We start from the raw sequence: 16,566 nt of genomic DNA, 5'->3' as shown, positions 1-16,566 counted from the left end.
TACCTGCAGGCATTAAAATCATTTCTTTGTGACTAAAATATGTATTTAATAACCATTTCTTCATAAATTGAAAAAAATACACTGTTGAAGTAGAGAAAGTCATTTGAAACTCTGAACCTTTTTCACAACTTGATCGGAAATTCTCAAGTAAGATTGCCAATACTTGTAGAGGGTCTTTCACCCATTATGTGATTGTGTTTGGGTTGATATCAGGCATCCATATTTCAGCTTCAAAGCATGTTTAATCCGGCCAATGTACTTGTAATAGGAGTTTAACCCAGCCAACGAACAGATTACACTCTTGATATTATGCTACTGTGCCAATGAACCGATTGTTCTTCCAATGGCTGTTAGTCAGTTAACAAGTTAGACTTGTCAAGGTGGCACTTGTTGAAATGTATTAAAACCTGAAGTATTACTGTCAATTCATAAATTTAAAATAGAAATTGTCTTTTTTTTATCCAGAAAGGTCTCTGGTGGATTTAAATGACAACCTGGTTCATGTGATTTATTTTGATATGGTTCCATTTTATTAAAAGGTAATAGCTGGATTAATAAATAGTCTTTTTAGTTTGGCAAAGCTTGGATTAACAATACTTGATTTTCAGAGAGGATAGGAATAGATATAAACACAGTTCTGAAACAATGAATTTCTCAGAATGTTGATGCAACACATTCTGATTATTTTCTGATGTGATAATTAACATTTTTCCATCTGTACTCAAATTCTAGTCTGAAGCAACATGTGTCCATTTGTATAAGCAGCAGTTTACTGGAAAATACGTGAGAGTGACATCAGGGAAAGATCACCCACAGATTACTGATTAATTTATTTTCCAGTAAGTCAGTATATAAGTCATATGTTGTTTCTTTTAACTATATGCTCTATTAACCTTATTGGACATTTCAACTTCTTCAGAAAATGATGCAATTTATGTAGTATTTGCTCAGTGTAATATTGTTGATACGAAAACAGTAGTGCATAATTTCAGTTGCATTGCCACCTAACATTGGACTGGGAGGTAAATTTGCATTTTCTGCCCTGGTCATGGAAGTTTCAGAGCAAACTGTCAACTGGTAAGCTCTCTGCAGTCAGTGGCCTGCGTGGTACTGAAGAGCATGTGAGTGCAACTCTAATTTTTTTTTGTTGCATACTTCCACTGTAACTAGGGTTTCAAGAGTGCAACCTATAATTTAGATTGCGATTAAATAGAGGGAGGGTGGGGTTTGAATTTCTTTTTGATTGGAAGAAAACAAATGTGAGGGAAGCCAGTTGTGTTTACTTTTCATTGAAAAAATGTATGAACTTGAAAGAAGCAGTGGTTATAATTGTGTTCAACATGCCAGGTCGTTAATCTTGCCAAAATCATTTTTGGCATTTTCATTATGTCAATAGGACTCTTGGCTATTTTACTTCTGCTGATTTAGTTGGGATGACAGTCCAGAAGCTTCAGAAGGTCAACACAAAGGGACTTCATTCTCAAAACAGTAATTGAGCAAAAATGCTTTGGCTTTAGAAATACATTTGACTGAAACCAGTATTGTAAAACCAGGCATTTTGTGAGATATTAAAACTTGTTTTGATTTAATCTTACCGTGTTCTTTACTGACTGTGGAAAATGAATTAGTTTTTTTTTTCACAAGCGAAGTTAAATATTCTACAAGGCTAGTTAGCAAAATTGGAGCTGATGAACTAAAAGGATTAGTGATGGCTTTAATATGAAACTCTCTGGTATGACATGCAGCAGATCATGATAACGCATTGCTTTTCAGGCTGCAGGGAGCTAGATTGTCCTCTTACCAAGGCGTTGGTACTGGAGCCATCTCTTTTTTAATATGTTAGTAACTTAGACAAGGGTATGCAGGGTAAGATTTCTGAACTTTGTGGAAGATGTGCAGCTTGAAGATGTGGGGAAGCTTTAAGATGGATAATGAACATCAGGTGGACATAGAGAGGTTGAAGTGGTTGGACGTGGCAGACAACACTAATACAGAGAATTTCAAAGAGATGAATTTTGGCAGTGGAACAAGGGAAGATGATATGAAGTGAAAGGAGCATTGGAGCGTGGAGACCTGGGTGCATTGCAAAGGAGGTTGTGCAAATTACTTTTTTTTCTGGGCGGTTGCGAACTTCACCTGTTACGTGATTTCCTTCACATGCACTGGTGGGCATGAAAGAAAATAACACACAGCGCATAAATTATACAAGTCATTGAAGAGTGCGAGAGGGAAAAGAGACTGTATTGTTTGTACTAGGGTCTTGATTTCCCCCCCCCCCCCCAGTCAGAGATGAGTCCATTGTAGTCTAAGATGGTCTATAGGTTCCATTGTTGTGGTTGGGTGAGGATGGTGCTGGTTGTATCAAGACCTGATGGTTGTAGGAAGGTAACTATTCCTGAACCTAGTGCTGTGGGAATTGAATCTTCTGGATTCCCTGCTTGACAATAATGTAAACTGCACAAATGTAAGGGGCCTGAGATGAGGGGATGGGGATTTAAAGTAATTGGTATAATATTTGGAATTGGCATGAGGAGGATTTTTTTTAATGAACAGTCACGTGATGGGAGCTGAGGAAGTGTGATGGATGCTGACATCGCACGTTGTGAATTTTGATAGGGGATTTACAGGCACCTCAGAGCTGCAGTTTGCAGAGCATCTGCCTTACAGCGCCAGAAGCCAATCTACAATCTCCGCCTGTCTGTGTGGAGTTTGCAAGTCCTTCCTGTGATTGTGTAGAATTCCCTTGAGTGCTCTGGCTTCTGTCCGGCTCTCACAGAGAAAGGTGCTGGTTGCCTGGCTGGCCACCGTAATTTGTCCCGAGCGCGTTGGTGAGCAGCACAGTATAAAGGTTGTTGATGATAAAAAAAACTAATGTTGGAGAGTGTAAAATGGGTGGTCACTGCACAGTACAAACTCAGAGAGCCAGAGAAACTCTTTCCACTCTGTACCTCTGACCCAAAAACATTGAGGGTACTAAAAAAAGATTCCAGATTAGTGGAGATGTAGGAGAAGAGTGGGACTCTAAAGATCTGGCTTGGTTCCAAAGGCCAAGTTTCTCCACCTCCTGTCGTACAATGGTTCGATGATTCTAAGTAAGCAATTGCTGATCAGTCACTAAGGAAGTTAATACTTTTTTTTTGTTAGTTGTTTTGATCAGATGCCAAACCATGCTTCTCTTTCCAGTGCTGTATCTGAATCCTTGAAATAACAAAGAGTCACCAAAAAGGGCTTCTTTGGTTGTGTGGGATGAAAGTTTGACACTAGAGGGCAATTGAGTACTTTGGTGCGCAATGTGCTCTGAACCAACGCAGGCAACTGCCTTAACTGTGACTGCTCCAACTGTACCCAGCCTGGCTTTGTGCCTGGGGAGATTTTTAGCATGAGGGCTCAGCAAAATGTTATGCTCTTAGTGGTGGAGAAGACTGCAGTACAGCGAGACGGCTGTTGTAAGCTCAGTTGGAAGCAGGGGAAAGTTAACACCGTCAGGAAACGTCAAAATGGATTCTGGCCAATGAAATAACTTGTGACGCATAACAAATTATGTAATTAGAGGTGCCAAAGAAACCAATTTACACACAGCATGCTCCTGCGGAGAAAAGTGCTAAATGGCCAAATATTTTGCTTCAGTGACGTTGATTGTTGGGCTGGTCTTCACGGTGGTACAAAAAGACTTAGTTGTGTTACGGTTGCTTGCACATGGTATAAATCCCATTATTTTTGTTTCATTTTTCGCAGCATAGTACAAGACAAGGTGAAAGTTTGCCTAGTTATTCATCCTTATTGATCCAAGAAATCGAGTGGGTTAGGTCTTCGTGTTAGATGCTGAGAAGAGTGGAGTCTTGAGGTGATTTTAAAAAAAGGACCTTTGACTCATCCTCAAAGGCTTAATTATAATCTAGGCATAGATTTTAATATGGAAATTTTGTGTGGCCAGTTTTACTCAAATAGTTGTGTCTCCAAAATCTTCTCTCTCAAAATTGATTCCAGATCTGTTGTATTCCAACCAGTATCAGTAAACTTTAATGATTTATTGTTAGATGCCTCTTCATAGGAACAAGCCACTATCTCTACCTTGAGCCACTTATTGGCATTAATTTCATTTGCCAGTTTCCAGAATCGATTGAGTGAATTTGGACATTAAAGATTAATCTTTGGATGTTGTTATGACTGAGTAGGGAGAGAAATTGAAACACTCTTTTGCTTCATTATATTTGGAAAAATATTGTGGATGTGACTGGGTAAGGAAGTAGGAGGTCAGAGGTCACATGATACAACCTTCCGGAATACAACATCCAGTTAGGAGACTTGCATCATTTGATAATGAGACCTGCCACCGGAACCAGGGCTGAAGCCCTGGACTGCTTATTTACCGACCTGTGCTCCCTTCTGGCGTCGCTCACTATTGGCAGCACGATGCTGCGAATGACGGTTCCAGTGGTGACAGCTGTCGGAGGGAACATAAGCACTGTCAGGCCACAAATCCCAGGCCCACAAAACATGGGGCCTGGTCTTTTGAGGTATTAATTCTGATCGGCTTGACAAAAGATGTGACCTCTCAGTCACCTCGGAGACCGTAGGTCAAGCGTTTAAGCATCACCGCCCCCTCCCCCCTCCTATATCTCTTGTCATACCCAATCTACCACCATCCCAAGATTTGACATGCACAGTGATTGGCACTTGACTGCAGTACTGAAGTATCACTTTTTTAAGTTGGCGTGGAAGATCCCATGATGTTGTTCGCAGTAATTCTCCTGATATCCTGGTCAATCTAAACAAATGATATGACCACGCATCATCATTCTCTGTGACATTATAGGCTATGTTTGCTTACCTAAACCTCTTAAAATCAATTTGTTGTTTCAAAATGCCTGGAGGCAGTCTGAAATTGTTCTTTCCACACCCACCCACCCCCCCCCCCCCCCAGAATGTTAAAAGATGTTTTAGAAGACATTTTTTCATTTTGGTTTTATTTTTAGTGTAGTGAACAAAAGAGCTGTCTATTGCATCTCAGGCCTATGCCAAAGAATTTATTCAATGGTTATGTGCCTGTACTTGCACCAAATCCTGCCCACGAAGTGTCTTTAGCAACTAGTCTACTAAAAGTATGAATGTAGGATTGTTGTCCTTGACTCTATTTAACTTTGGCACAGTACCACCATTCACTTTGTTATTTTCAAAAATAAACTTCATCTGGAAAAAAAAATACAGAAAATACATTACAATCAGCACATCTATAGCGTCACCAAAGCATTCGTTGTATCGTCACACCAGTATATTGTATTTACTGTGCAACAAAACCAATCGTGTTTCCTGCTCTCATTTTGGTGGCCTGCCACAGAGAAAGCTGTCTCGGCTCCAGAACTAGATTCTGAATGTTTCTTCTTGAACTTGCATGCCTTCTATTCCTCTCTCCTCTTCTTAAAGTGCTCTGGAAAGCACTCTTCTGCCCAACCATTTGCAGTTTGTTCTGAAATGATCTGGTAAATAAAGAAGGAACACCGGGGAGAATGGAACGAATGATATATTGAGAAAGGTAAATTTTCATCTAATTCTGTTTTTGTGAAGTCTGTAGGAGTAATTGCTGTTGGTAGTTGTATAATTGCATATTGTTAATTAGGTAAATTCCTTATCTGTTCTTCAACTTGAAGCCTCTTGCAGTCCAGCACAATAAATAAATGTGGAAAATGTAACTCAGCAGAGTCTTAAATGGATAGCCGATTTGCTATTGCCTGTTTTCCAATACAACCAAGGTCAAATTTCATCTGGTGATGGGTAGAATTGAAATGTTTTAGCAGCAGTCTTTCTCAGAATCAGGTTTATTATCACCAGCATGTGTCATGAAATTTTTTAACATGATAATATCGAAATTTTAAAAAAGTAAATCAATTACAGGAAGTATATATTTAAATAGTTTGATCAAAAATGGTGCAGATGAGAAGTATTTTAAAAAGTGAGGTAGTGTTCATGGGTTCAATGTCCATTTAGGAATCATATGGTAGAGGGGAAATCGTCGAGTATGTGCCTTCAGGCTTCTGTACCTCCTTCTTGACGATAACAATGAGAAGAGGGTAAGCGCGAAGAAATCTGAAGATGCTGGAAATTCAAACAACAACACACACAAAATGCTGGTGGAACACAGCAGGCCAGGCAGCATCTATAGGGAGAAGCACTGAAACGTCGACAGCGCTTCTCCCTATAGATGCTGCCTGGCCTGCTGTGTTCCACCAGCATTTTGTGTGTGTTGTTGTAATGAGAAGAGGGTTCTTGCCTGAATCTAGTGTTTAGTTTGTATATCTCTATCTTGAACTGTTTCTGCGCTGTAATGTTCTATAGTTCTATGGAACTAATTTTGAATTGGGTTTTCCTAAACTCAAATCATTAGATGATCTACAAGACTCTTAATAATGCAAGCACACATGATTACTTGGTCAAAAACAGCATCAGCTGCTTCTATGGGCTTCAGAAATCTGTCAACCAGTTCACTTTTTAATTATTCAATTATTAAAGAGAGAGTGAGAGAGACAAGAGTCTAGAACACACGGGTACAGGAGGAACTCGATGGGTCGGGCAGCGTTGATGGAGAGAAATGTGCAGTTGACATTTTGTGTTGAGGCCCTTCATTAAGACTGGAAAAGGAGACGCAGTGTAAGAAGGTGGAGGAGCGGGATGGAGGAAGAGATAGCAGGTGACGGGCTGAGTGTGAGTGATGTCAGAAGTTGGGAGGTGGAGGTGACAAAGAGCTAAAGATGGAATATGATGGGAGAGAAAGGTGGAATATGGAATACAGGGAAGTAAGTGAGGACGAGATCTGATGGGTGGAGAGTGTGGGTGATGAGCAGATGAAGAAGGTGGGGTGGGGGAAATGGGGACCAGTTGGATCAGAGTGAATGAGGAAAATAGAAAAGTGGGAGGGGGTGGAAGAGGGGGAGGGCTTACCAGAAATTTGAGAATTCGATGACCATTCCATCATGGTGGAATGTGAGTTGCTTTTCCTCTAATCTACTTTTGGCCTCAGCCTGGTGGCAGTGGAGGGGGCTGTGGACAGGCATATCCATGTGGGAATGGGGTACGCAGTTGAAATGGCTGGCCACTAGGAGAATGGGGCAGCGAGTAAATTATTTAGATGAGTTGTTTCGTGGTTATGATACAAGATTGAGATCTGAATTCTAAGATTGTAGATTGCTTTGGAAATGAGGATTTTATACTCTGCCTAAAATGAACCTCAGAATGTTCAGTAGAACTTTTTTTTACGTTGGATCAATAAGGAACAGTAAAACTGACTCCTTAATTTGATCCCAGGATATCAAGTCCTTTGAGGTTAAACTCAGTACAACCAGCTAACACTGATGAGGCATGTTCACTCTCAGATATACTTAATGTAACCAGGTGACTGTTGGATATCATTTTTTTAATTGTTAAAGTGCACTTATGTATTCATCTTGGTAATGCTAAAATAGCTGCCTGTGCCTTTAAGAGAAAATGGTGATGTAATTTCGCAGGGGTGGAGCAGAGTGGAGAGTTGCAGGTTCTAGAAAGTACAGCCTTCGAATGCTTTTCCCAGGCTAGGTGAGGAAAGATTTTCACGAGTAAATTGATCAGTGCTAGATAGTGTGATTGCAAAGTTCCTCATTTGGCCTACCAGTGTGAGCGAGGAGAACTCATTTCAAGGTCTAGCCTGTATGTGTTTGGAAGTAAAGCACGTGTGTGCCAAATATTTGCCACTACCTTATTGGTTTTGTATATTTTGTTTGTTATTTTCATACTGCATACTTAACAAGAGTGTGGTCTGAAGTTAAACTGAGATTGTAATGGCAGGAACTGTTTTTTAAAATTTATTTTGTCATTTTTATTTTGATACCCTCTTTCTGCAATAAAACATCTAAAACAGATAAAGGAATTTAAGACACAAAAAAGTATTTGTTGTTCTGCGTGTGTATTTTGCCCCGGCTACAAAATTAATTTCTCGTTAATTATGCCAGGAACGACATAATGGCCTACACCAGAAAATTTGGTGATACCTTGTCTTGAGGGTTAAAATAAATTACTAGACAACATTCCTCCCCACACCCCCCCCCCCACCACCAGAAGATATACTTCCATCTTTTAGATCATTTGATATACAGGTAGCGTCCGCGTTAGGATAGGGTTCTGTTGCCGAGAACGATTTGCAACAGGAAACCGTTCGTAAACTTATCACTCGGTAAGTGATGAAGTGAGTCTGCTCCCAGGTTTGCTTCGCTTTACCCCACCCCTTCTGAAGTTGGGTGGTGGTGGAGGGGGTTATTATTTTGAGTAGACCCAGGGGTGTACCCCATTCCCACCCACCACAAGCCCTGCAACAACTGGCAAATCCAATCCCTCCTGTTGGTCATCCAAGTGTCAGTCATTAGTACCGGATGTCAGTTTCCCATCGGGAAGGCCTGTGTTCTGGTGAGACACCAAACTGCCGGGGGCATTGAAAACAATAATCGAACTTGCCAAAAGAAATCCAGGGTTGCAGCAGTACCACAATGGGAGAGGTACGGAATAGAAGTGAAGCTCTGGTGGGGGATGTTAATGCAGTGTGTATAGGAGGGAGCTTTCAGATTCAGATCTATCTATCACATGTAGACCGAAACGCAGAGTGAAATGTACCGTTTGCATTAACATCCGACACACCTGAGGATGTGCTGGAAGCTTCCTGGAAGTGTTGTGGCATGTTCCAGCACCAACATGGCATCCCCCCAGTGCTCGGCAGAAACCAGCCCCGTGCCTCCCTCCTGCCCGCCTGTCCTGGCATACGCACGGTCCTCCGACCCCCCCCCCCCCAGGATGCTGGGTCAGTAAGGGACCTGACTGATAGAAGTCCCATGCTGCACTGGGGGAAGACCTGGTTTCCCCTGGTAACGGATAGCTCGATGATGGTTGCTCCCAGGTCAGCATGTCTTGCGTTCTCCTGCAGTGCTGACGGCAAGAGGCCCCATAGTGATGTATTGGGCAGAGTCTGGGCAAACTTACAGGGACGCGAGGCAATCTTTGTGATAGGAGGTTTAGGGAGAAGAGGAATTCAGTCATACTGTGACTTGTTTGAAATAAATCAGAGCACTGCTGACTTTCCAGGCACGAATTTTGGTTGTCACTTAAGATGGTTTCATGCAATGTAAAAAATGTGAATTAAGTGTTGATTTCCTTATATAATGAAGATACACACGAGGCGATTGTAATACTAAATGTGATGGCAAAAGGGTCACATGGTGTATGACACAGACTTATGTGGCTAGCTAATCAAAGGTGGGGATGAGGGAGACTGTTTTCATGCAATAATTGTTTGGGATCTGAAATGCACTGAGTTCTGGATGCAGCTTTGGTTGTGGTGTTCAATAGGGAGCAAGAGAACTAGACCAGTGGGGTAAATGGTAGGGGGTTGAGGCTAATACATAGGTCTTGTATGGACATTCCAATAAAGAGTCTTGGCTCGAAACGTCCACTGTTCTTTTCCCTCCATACATGCTGCCTGACCTGCTGAGTCCCTCCAGCACTTTTTATGTGTTGCTCCAAATTTCCAGCATCTGCAGAATCTCCTGTGTCTCCAGTATGGAGCTGAGAGGCTGAATGCCCTCCTTTCCTGTAACTACACTCTGGATTTTGGTACAAGTCTCTTGAATCATTAAACTGCCTTAAAAAAAAATGCTGTCAGGAATTTGGTTTAGAAGTATCTCTCATTGGAGATCTTTATCAGTAAGCCTTTAACAAGCCAAGCACATTCAGGAGTTGCAAATTAAAGCATTCAGTAACTGCAAAAGTAATGTTAGTTATTGAATGTTTTACATTAAAACAAGAAAGAATATTTAAATAGAATTTGCACAGACAGCTTCATTGGCTGTTGTCAAGTTTTATCCGGTCAGTAATTTACTTCAGACGAGGTTAAGTATGCAAAGGAAAGCATCCACTGATATTGAAGAAAATGTAAACTAATATGGAAAGCCTGTAGATTGTACTGGGTTGACTTATTTGACCATTGAGGTCTGTCACTTGTAGCACTTCAGTAATGAGGCTTTTAAGTAGCTGAAGGGTCTTTTTTTGGTTTCATCCTTCAATACCAAAATCCAAAACCATGAAGTAAGTGTAAAGGGACTTGAATCTGAAGAGTTGGACCATGCCCTACGTGCAGCGATTGGTAGAAGGCTGGAGTGTTGCCGGTGTCTACATCGTCCTCTGTTCACTCTGCTGGGACAGCTCACCTGTAGCTTTGCATCTGCACTCCCTTGTACCTTCTACAAGCAGCAAAGTGATAATGGTCAGCTAAATTATTATTATTGCTGATTTTTGGATAAATACCGGGGAGGGCATCAGGTTTAGTTCTCCGCTGTTTGCATATGCCTATCTTCAAGGGAAGGTGGAGGACAGGGCCACGATGTGCCTGATCCATTTTGTTTTGGGGGTTGATGATCGTGCTGCCTTTTTTTTTCTTGATTTCACGGCTACCTGTAGAATTGAAGAATTTCAGAGTTGCATATTTCAATAATAAATGAACTTTTGAACCTTAAAACACTGGTGCATTAGCAAAGGGAAATGTTCACACAAGATTGTTGAATGATTATTGCTTAGAAGATATTGTCAGAATAAACGGGTCTATTAGCGCCTGGAAGGATATCGTAGGGCAATGGAGTCCTATCATGTAGGACAGGCTCTTCAACCCAACTGATGAAGGGTCTCATTGCCTGTTTATTTCTCTCCACGGATGCTGCCTGACCTGAGTTCCTCCGGCATTTTGTGCGTGTGTTTGTGTTTGCTTGTTTCTCTGGATTTCCAGCATCTGCAGAATCTCTTGTGTTTATGCCAATCTCAGTTAGTCCCATTCGCCTGCATTTGGTCCGTGCCCTGCTAAACCTTTTCTATCCATGTATCTGTCCCTGTGTACATACATCTACTGATGCCTCTGGACACATCCTCAGTGATGTTCCTGGAATCATCGGGTGTTTTGGGTCTTTCAACATCATACACCCTCCTCCAGGTGACCCAGCCGGGGCTCATCAGACACCAGTTTGTGTCCAGGTGGCTAGCTACTTGTGACTCCATGGTCACAGCCATCTTGAGGCCCTCTCTGCCGCATCGGTGGTACTGCGGATTGCTCTCCTCTTCCTCGATGCCCAAATTGTTGAAGGCTGTGGCTAAGGAATGGGCTGCAAATCCCCTACAACCATCCTCCACTGGGAGACACCTCGCTCTCCGTCCAGCTTTGATGCTGACAATGATTGTTGCCATGGCTTGTAGCTTCCTATTGACCCCTCCCTTTGCTGTTGCCCCCCTCCCCCAGAATTTGGTTGACATCTTCATCGAACTGCTTCCACAGTGAAGTCATGATAGCTGCAGGCCATTTGATCCGCCTCCTGTTAGAGTTGATGTTGGAGGGATCAGTTTGCAACACTTGGAGGTTCCGGGCACTACGGGGTGACTCTGGGCCTGGCACCTCCTTTGTCTCACCAGGTTGGACATCTGCACGTTGCGCTGCTCCTGCTCCCACCAGACTCTTCATCCTCACTTGGTGGACCTTCAAGCCGCGATCGTTCTTGCAGATTTTGCCACATGCACACTGCTTCCTCATAGTCATTTTGTTCGTCGCCTGGGTCTGATGCCGTTGTGTCCATCCGACTGGGGTGCTCATCCTCCCCTCTCTTCTCGGGCACCCCTTGGGGTATCTTTCCCTTAGTTTCATCGTGGCTTTTGTGGCCAAATGTCTTTAAAACATCTTATTTGTACCTGCCTCCTTTACTTCCTCTGGCAGGTCATTCCATAAAACCACCACCCACTGTGTGGGGGGATAAAGCTGTATCCTGGGTCACTTTTAAATCCCTCCCCCCCCCCACCTTGTATCTGTCTCCCCTATTTTTACACTTCTGTCCCAGGAAAAAAGAATGTGAGCATCTGCCTTAGCCGCACATCTGTAAGTAGTGGAGTTTCCCAAGATTTGATTCTTGGGCCTTTTGATCCAATGTTAATGATGTGGAGAAGGGGCGAAGATTGCCGCTGGCACAAAGGTCATGAGAGGGGCTGTTCAGATTCTGCAGCAGGGCATGGACTGGTCGAATGGGTGAAAGGTTGGTAAATGAAGTTTGATGCTGGAATGTGGGAAGTCATGACTTTAATGAAGAGGAATCTAAATGAAGAAAAATTGCAGATAAATTTAAATCATAAGGTATCTAGGTGTCCTTATGTATGCATCACAAGAAGGTGAATAAACACGTCTTTTATTACAAGTGTTTAGGAAGGCAGATTGTCCCCTGGACTTTATTGCATGTTGAGCTTCAGAAATGGGGAAGTCTTCGTGTAATTGTACTGGGCGCTGGTGAGGCTGCACCTCTAGTACTGTGCATTGATTGGGTTTCCTTATCGAAGGGGTGTATAATGGCATTGAAGGCAGTCCTAAAGACATTCACTAAAGTAACAACTGGGATGAGGGGGTTACCAAATCGCAAATGGCTAAAGAATTTGGTTTCATGGACGGGATGTCAGAGGTAAGAATGTTTTTAGTGGTGGGCTTGTGGAACACCTTGCCAGGGATGGAGCAGAGGCAGATACATTAGGGACATTTCAGAAACTTGGATAATAGAAAAATGGAAGTGAAGAGTTATAGTGATCTTAAGAGTAGGTTAAATTAATCTTTGTAGGCCTCTCTCATATCATTTGTAGGTGCGAGTACTACCATGTAGGTTCCTGTAATGTTCAAGTAGTTCAGTGCAATTAATCAAATTGGTTGAACTTAACCAGCGTTGCATGAATATTACAAAAAATGGCAATTAACTTTTGCAACTCTAAATAATTTTTGTAAAAAATTTTGGAACAACCATGAGGGATGCAAAATCAATTCTGAATTTACAGTGGGCTTGAATGGGACTGACGTTAAAAACTTAAATAGAAATGGAAGTTATTCTGCACTCCCCTGAGGCATAGGTGCTACTTAATGTGAATCTTCTCAGATCAATTTTCTCACAGGAAGTGCACATTAGCTTGATTTAATTATAATTATTAAGTCTTCTGTTTCTTTGTGCCAGCAAAATAAAGTGCTTAGAAATTTGTCGGCACTTCCAAAGGTCCATTGGTTAGGGTGCTCGTGGTGCCCATTGCTTAGGAAGCAGGGATTTGCCATTTGGATGGTCAATGCCATGTGAGGCGTGGAGTGCACAGAGGACCCAGAATGAAGAGTTCAGGTTTTGTGCAAAGTGCCCAGCTTTCACTTGTGATTATTGTTTCCACTGGAGTCAGATCACATTATAGATGTAAAATTACAGAACATAATTTCAGGGCAGAGCTCTACCACCAGGCAAGTTTTTATAAAGTTCAAAGGATCCTGAACCTGGTAAACCACAGCATAGAAAACAAGTTGAGGAAGTTATGCCCAACCTAATAAATCACAGGATAACCTGATCTGGAGTTTTCTGTCCCCTCCCATACATTGTATGTCAGGAATGACAGTAAGGGTATCAAGAAGGTTCAAGCATCATTAACAGTATGGTAACAAATTTCAATAGATGTGTGGTGGAAAGTATGTTGACTGGCTGCATCACAGCCCGGTATGGAACCACCAATGCCCTTGAACAGAAATACCTACAGAAAGTAGTAGATATGGTCCAGTCCATCACAGGTAAAGCTCTCCCCAGCACTGAGCACATCTACGTGAAACATTGTTGCAGGGAAGCAGAATCCATCATCAGGGTCCCTGACCACCCAGGACATATTCTCCACTTGCTGCTGCTATCAGGAAGAAGGTACAGGAGCCTCAGGACCCACATCACCAGTTTCAGGAACAGATATTACCCTTCAACCATCTGGGTCTTGAACCGAAGGGGAAAATTTCACTCAACTTCACTTGTCCCATCATTGAACTGTTGCCATAACCTAGTGGTCACCAACCTTTTGAAGCCCAAGATCCCCTACCTCAGCCTTAGTGAAAGACGAGATTGATTCCAAATCAATTAGTTACACGCATGCACAGCGGGGCAGAAAAGACCGGAAGTAAAACCCCGCAACCCTGTAGTAGAAATAATGTACGAACACCAGGGGTCACCCTTTTTTTGCACCACGGACCAGTTTAATATTGACAATATTCTTGCGCTTCAGCCGATTTGGGGGGGGGGGGGGGGGCTGGTTTAAACATGACCGGAATACAGTGAAACTCGAAGCAGGTTCCTTATGTCCAGTCTATTCAGCAATTTAGTTTACATGGCTCTCTGCACTTAGCTGCTGTCCCGCTTGCTCACGTTTTTAACGCTGGAAAAAAAACCCAGCTGGTTTGAATTTAAGTGCGGGGTGCTTGGACTCAGGGGACCAGAGCAGTTTTGAGGGTTTCATGGCCTCATTAGACAGCCTCCAGGCCCCAACTCCAGCCTCTTGCCTGCCCGCCGCCTGATGCCTTGTCCAGGGTGGGGTGAGAGGACAAGGTGAGGGCCGGAGGTCCCCGTGCCGGGGCCGTGGTGGTGGTCGCAGTCCAGAGAGAGCAACCGACCGAGCGAGGAGAGCGACAGGGCATGTCCCGTCCCCCCCGTAGGATCTATCGGTCGACAAAAGTTTGTTTCAGTAGATTGCAGTGCGGTAGCTGCTCTGCTACTTACGAAACCCTGAGCCCGGATTAGGTTGTCTGCGAATATTTTAGCACCGGGTTCCCCACAAACATTCAGTGTGCTAAACAGGTTTAGAGGCGGTGCCCATCTGTCCGCGCTCCAGACCGGTAGCAATGGCACTTCCCGCCAGCCACGTGAGGCGGCCGGTTACCTGATGCCAACCTGTGATCCCTGGCGCGAGGGTATCACTGCGTTTAGGCAACTGTTGACCTCGCGTGTGTTCAAGTTCAACAAATCACATTGTTTCCTTGCAGCCCGGTGGTTGGGGACCACTGAAGTACACTGTGCAGTCATGTGGCGGGGGAGTTACACACACGCGCACTGGGCAGAAAGAACTACAGTCCCGCAACCCGGAAACAATCTCTCAACAGTATTTGTGTATTTATTTTTCATTTTTTTTCGGGATCCACTGGGAAAATCTCAAAGATCTACCAGTCGATCATGATCGACGGGTTGGCGACCACTACCATAACCTATGGTCTTACCTTTCAGGAGCCTTCATCTCATGTTCTTGATATTTATTTTTATTATTATTATTATTCTTTTTGTACTTGGACAATTTGCTGTCTTTTGTACACTAGTTGAACATCCAAGTTGGTGCAGTCTTTCACTGATTCTATTATGGAGTTATAGAGTATGCCCACAAGAAAGTGAATCTCAGGGTTGTATATGGTGACATGTATGTACTTCGATAATAAATTTACTTTGATCCTTGAACAAGTCTGCGTGCCTTGGTATATAGAGAAACTGGAAGGAATGGGGTTGTACTTTTTAAAGTAAGAAGATTAAGGGAACATTTAATTGAGATTTTTAGAACCCTAAAGGATATTGATAGTGTAAGTAAAAGGCTTCTCATTCTAGCTTCTAGACACAATGTACTGCAGATGCTGGAAGTCTAGAGTAATCCACGCAATGTGCTGGAGGAGCTCCACAGGTTTGGCGGCCTCTATGGATGAGGTGGGCCAGTCCTGATGAAGGGTTCTTGGCCTGAAACGTTGACTGTTCATTCCTGTGCATAGACGCTGCCTGACCTGCACTTTGTGTGTTTTGTTCTGGCTTCAGCTCCCTTCCCTTCTAGTCCTGATGAAGGGTCTCGGCCTGAAACACTGAATGTTTATTCAAAGGTCGAATTTAATGTCGGAGAAATATATACTATATACATCCTGAGATGCACATCTACAAAAACAGTGAATTGCCCCGAAGAATGAACGACAGCCAAACAGGAGAACCCCAAAGATCCCCCAGCTCCCCACTCCCCCCACTGGCAGAAAAGCAAGCATCACGCTCAAGCGTGAGCAAAGCGATGGCAAAGACACGGACTTGCGGTTGCCCCAAAGACTTTGCGTTTCACCCAGCATTCGACATGCCACAGGTTCTCTCTCTCTCTCTCCCTCTCCCTAATGAGGGAGAGGGAGGTGTCTCCATTTTCCCAGCGAGCGGGGTGACATAACAAACAACTCGCTGGTTTATGGTTTAAAAGTCTGTTACGTCGCTTTTTTTTCAAGCTCTGTGCCTGAAGATCGCAAAGATCTTGGGTCTTCGGACACACATCAGAAGATTTTCCGACTCCCCGACGACACACGGGTCTCCTGCCGTGACACCGACCCTCGATCAGCCCGTCTCCAGGGCCCTGAGATCTTGGGCTTCCAAATCAGAGCTGGACTCTCAGGCCGAACCCTTGGCATGCCGAACAACGGCCGGTCCTGAAACCCCTCTGTAGATGCTGCCTGACTTGCTGAGTTCCTCCAGCATCTCGTCCTGTTTGCTCGACTTTTCCAAGGGGGTTAGATTTATCCTGGGAGGGGGTGGGCATGGATGAGAGGGCTGTTGCCTCGCAGCGAAAGGTACATAATTCATTTTCAGGATTATGTAACAAAAACCGAGAAATGACAGGATACCTCTTTGAAATTGCTAGCACGGGAATGGTGGGAAGAACAGTCTTACCCAGCGATACATTCCCATGATTATG

The 16,566-nt window shown here is 43.3% G+C and overlaps 1 protein-coding gene across 5 annotated transcripts in view; it reads left to right on the top strand.

Annotated features, from left to right (window-relative positions):
* Window positions 1–16,566, top strand: part of arid5b (AT-rich interaction domain 5B) — a 139,917-nt gene that overhangs the window by 69,245 nt on the left and 54,106 nt on the right. The gene's annotated exons all lie outside the window — the stretch shown is intronic.

Source organism: Hypanus sabinus, chromosome 22 (assembly GCF_030144855.1).
Source record: "Hypanus sabinus isolate sHypSab1 chromosome 22, sHypSab1.hap1, whole genome shotgun sequence".
NCBI lineage: Eukaryota > Metazoa > Chordata > Chondrichthyes > Myliobatiformes > Dasyatidae > Hypanus > Hypanus sabinus.
The sequence above is the reverse complement of the archived record's forward strand: the minus strand, read 5'-3'. Positions and strand labels throughout refer to the sequence as shown.